At 37.4% G+C, this 5,032-nt stretch overlaps 1 long non-coding RNA gene across 1 annotated transcript in view; it reads right to left on the bottom strand.

Moving 5' to 3' along the window:
• Positions 1-629: 629 nt before the first annotated feature.
• The window catches only part of LOC124431813, a 17,495-nt gene continuing 13,092 nt past the window's right edge, over positions 630-5,032 (bottom strand). The window contains exon 8 of the long non-coding RNA XR_006944114.1: positions 630-997. This is a non-coding gene — a long non-coding RNA (uncharacterized LOC124431813). The remainder of the gene's footprint in view (positions 998-5,032) is intronic.

Below are 5,032 nucleotides of genomic sequence, written 5' to 3'. Positions count from 1 at the left end.
TAAAAACCCCCGGCTGCTATGATATACACCGTGCTCGGCTTTTAATTCTCTTCAATTTCTTTCTTTTTTTTTTCTTCTTCCCCTCTTGATCTCACTCATTCCTCGGTCGGATACTCATCCAGTGGGATCGAACTTATGTAAATCCCGAGGATTTATTTCAAACGTATTATTTCATATAATACGTATTTTTCTACGATAATATCGTAGGAAGTTCAATGAAACGCGTATATCGTGTTTAAAATCGATCGAGGAAATTCTTGCTATTTTATCTTCGTTAATTCGTAATGTTTTAAATACAATCGTATTACGAAATATTTACGTGATGATTTATTTCGTTTAACGCCAATAGAAATTTTCGTTAGCGTTTACGCCAATGCGGGCGCGTGGGCCCACGCGACCGAATATCGCACCCCTTTCACGAATTTCGATATTGCTCACGCTAATGCGTGATTTCGCACACGTGTTTAATACGAACTATGGTGTTGTGAGATCATCTAGACAGGGCTCTGGCAGGGTAAGCTAAGGCACTTCGTAATACGAGAACGCGAGCACTTACGTTGTTCCTCGATGTTCTTTCTTTTCTTCTTCTTCTTCTTCTTCTTCTCTCATGAGTCGCGTCGGTTCCTTCTTCTTTTTCTTCTTCTTATTTCCGAAACCCCTTTTCGTACTTCTTTTGCTTTTTCTTTCTTTTCTTCTTCTTCCTCTTCTTCTTCTTCTTTTTCTTCTTCATCATCATCATCATCTACTTCTTCCTTTCGTAGGACTACTCTTAGCACGAGACTTTCTACTCCCCCGGCGCTAAACGTAAGACGAGAACCAACACGCTTCGGATAAACCGGAGAAGTAGATGCCGATCTCTGTGTGGGACACGTTCTCAAAAACAGAAGGCCGTTCCCTTTTAAAAGGGCTGTGTGTTATGTCAGCTTCCTCGACGATATATCAACGCTCTACCAACCGGTCATTTTAACTGGACTAACCTCGGGAGGACACGGAAACCCTGTCAAAAATAATACGTAACCATAAAGATTCTCTTCTTTATGTATAATATTAATACATAAAGAATTTAGAATTATATAAAGAAAACAATTGCATTATCTTCGACATTATTATTATCGTTTAAATTGAACAGTAATAATGTTAGATCGATATTCAAAAAAGAAAAAAGAAAAAGAAATTTATAAGGACTGTAGCGTTATGTCAGCTTTCTTGAATTGATTGCATCCATCAATTGATGCATCCATCAATGATGCACCATCCGGTAATTTTGAATGGAACCTTGAGAGAACATAGAAATCCTGTTTAAAGTAATACGTCATATATAAAGAATCATGTGATTTACGTAAGTATTAATAGATATGCAATTAAAGAGTTTAGAATTATATAAAAGAACGTATGCCTTTTTATCTTTATTATTATTTTGGTTTGAATCAATAGATAAAGATATAAACGATCGATTTAGAAACAATTCACGTTGAATTTAACGAATCAACAATCGAGTTCAATTATCGATAAACTTTTAATTCTCATAAAGAGATATGGATCGTCTGGGTAAGCGAAGCGGAGTGTTAGAATTTCAAAGCTCCGCTCGCTCGAGCGGAACCTTTCAAGGTTGCTCTGAATTGCGAGGATACGCGTGAAATTAGAAGTTAATGAAGCGAACGTAAATTATGTTTCCCAAGATGAACAGTAACAACTTGTTCTTTTCTTTTTTTTCTTTCGTTATTTCTTTTTTTTTTTTTTTTTTTTCTTTTTTTCCCCCTTTTCGTTGACCCGTGATACGAAAGAGATAATAATCTCAAGTGGAGGGTACCATAGATAGCCCAATTTACGATGGAACGTGTTCGAAGGGTAAAAGCTTTGATCGATTTGAGAGGGATAGAGAGAAGAACACTTGTCCGTCTTCCCATACGCGACAGACGGCTCTTTTTTCACATCCTGTTACACAATGTAACCGAGGTGCCCTTAAACGTAAAGCCGACCCTCGGCAGCAGAATATAAACCGCACGCGCTCGTGAATACTGAAGAATCATCGATGGTTTCGATGGGTTACTCGTTACAATACAAAGCGTGCGATTCCTTTTTTAAAGGCCAAATCATTTGCGCTTATTGCAACAAAGTGAAGAAAGAAAAAAGAAAGGAAATAAGCAAAAAAAAAAAACGATTTTTTAATCGAGTTGAATTAATTTCTTTCTTCCTTTTTTTTTTTTGATCCTATACTCCGATGATTCTAAAAGGATTTGCATCAAACGATTTATATCTATCTATCGAATATCTCGTCAAATAAATGATGCAAGAAAGATGTCGCGCTGATAAAATATTTTATTTAGATTCACAATATTATGAAGCGATCATCGACCGATACAAAGAGAGAAAAAGGAAATAGAACTGCTATCATCTATATTCCTATCGATCCGCAAACGTAATATTTGACTTTCCTGGATAAACCACTGGTTTAGAGTTCACAGAAGCACGAACGCAAAATATTATCATAATCCGATGCGCGGTGAAGCTGGGTAGCCACCGTAGCGGAATAAAACATGCCGCGCCGGGGCGCCAGTGAAGTGGATCTGTGAAACTCGTGCGCGAATCGGCTCAACCACGAATTGCTTCCGCAGTACTCACTTCCAAGTGGCGTAACAAACACGGTATAGAAACACTTCGAAGGTATCGATTCGTCGAATACCATTCTCAGTATTAGATCGTGATGGTATATTGCCTTTGAAGAAGAAAAGAGGAAGAAGAAAGAGAAAAAGGGACCCGGAAAAACGATCCGCAAACTATTCAGGAACGATATGTAACGGAATCGATGATCGAATCGGCACGGTGGTCATAATCTAGAATCGAAACGCCGATCGATCGAAGGTACGATTCACGATCATTAATTTCCATCTACATTGAAATCATCCGCCATAAGAAATCAATCATTCCTCCTGTCTGTCTCAAAAATTTTACTTTGTATTTTAACTGGTTAAGAAATCCCCGGACTACATATACTTATATCGAATTAACACACGTAGGCGTCAAAACGTGCCGCTTAACGAAATCAAAGTTTTATTTTTACGATTTTTATGTTTTAACGGAACTAAAAAAAAAAAAAAAAGAAAAGAAAAAATCAAAGAAAACTCTTTAATATCTAGAGGACATTAGAACAATGGCTATACGATCCTCCTGAATAAAACTTGGCAGTTGAAACGGTAGTAATACTGCGCACCTAACGGTAGAAACGATCGGCTAACATTACATTCGTGAAATGAACCTAAAGTCAACGACAACGAGGAAAGAAGGATAGAGGGAAAGAGAGAGAGAGAGAGAGAGAGAAGGGTGACTGCACTTGCCCCAGATACGAGAGTAATCCATCGATAGAATTCCTATATGCGCTTTAATTGCGTGCGACCAATTCCCGAGCACGAGATCAAAACGATCCGAGCTACCACTAATGGTGTCCGATATATATCGCAAAACTTCGGAATGTTTTACCTATGCCGACATTAAATTATTTTTCTATCATAATACTTACGCGCTTTCAAATCGACTTTACATCCGATATATATATATATATATATATATATATATATATATATATATATATATCTTATAAAAACCTACGGCTTATAAAAAAGATATCAAACAAGACTTTCACTTGGAGGACGCCCGAAGGCTCGCGTGTCACTTAACATCGACAAGCACGAGTACGAGTGCATTTACTTTGTGATCACTATGGCTTCTGGAAAAGTCGACGCCAATGGAGAAGGTCCAATGATACTCACGATCGATGGATCCAATAATGACGATAATATCGCGAGAACCGAACGGAGTTCGATCAGAGGCCACGGAGAAGCAGTTGCTTCGAGAAAAGGAGAGAGAGAGAGAGAGAGAGAATCAACGTCGATCTTGGGATATCGAGTTATTAATTATCTTAACCTCGGCTTTACGTACGTTAACATGTACAATGCACATACACACGCGAGCATAGCTATATATATATACATGTGTATGTATGTGTGTGTGTATATTATATATATAAATAATAGATAGATTTGTAGATACGTTAGATATGAAAACTGTCCGTCGATCAGTCCACGTCGTCGTTAGATTTGCCACGATGACGGAGCTCTTACAAGGGCAAAACAAAAAAATTGAAATTATTTTACAGCTTATATCATAATTTCGTTCTCCATTGGTTTTAACAGTTAACAAATAAGTTTATCGTTACGTTAATCTTCTAAGAAAGAAAAGAAAAGAAAAGGAGAAGAGAAAAATAAAAAAAATCTTCGTTTAGGACATTAAAATTTAACGATGAAACGTTTCAGCGGGATTCCATAAGAGAATACGTATCAAAATAATTAGTCGGCATCATTGATTTCATCTGCCAATAAACGTCGGCTTCCCTTTTTGACTCGACGAGTTATACGATCTTATTAATGCCGGTTGATGTTAATGCGAGAAAGAACCAATACGCAAGCCGTTAATAGTGTTTGCCCGCTTGACCAAAAGATCGTTAATTATTATTCGAGGTCCTGCGGAATTGTGCGACGTATAAATATCACGAAACGACGTACACGAGAGACTCCGACGTACGTCGCTCGAAATAATGATAATTAATGATCGATAATTCACGTCCTTATGTCTGACGTACTAAACCACATCCTTTGTTTTAATTACTTTCGTCAGATCGTATCGATCGAGAAATAAAGACAACGCGATTTGTATCTTCCTTGACCGAAACGGACAGAGATGTAATCGCTTAGATTACTACAACTATCCTTCCTGCCTACTGCAATGTATCTTTTGATCGGTCTATCTTATTACCAAGATCGCTAAAGGATGGAAGAATTTTCCCATGAACAATTAACGTCCTCGGGAGGTCGATCATTCGACAATAAAACAATCTAACACACAGAAAAACATAATTAACATCAACGAATGTTGCTTGTTATCCTAACGAATAAATCTCTCTTTTTCTCTCTCTCTCTCTCTCTCTTTCATCTAGGACCGCGATAACATTTTTTAAATGGAGATTCTAATCTAAAAA

Source organism: Vespa crabro, chromosome 22, assembly GCF_910589235.1.
Source record: "Vespa crabro chromosome 22, iyVesCrab1.2, whole genome shotgun sequence".
In the NCBI taxonomy this organism is placed as follows: Eukaryota; Metazoa; Arthropoda; class Insecta; order Hymenoptera; family Vespidae; genus Vespa; species Vespa crabro.
This window is presented reverse-complemented; position numbering and strand designations above follow the sequence as displayed.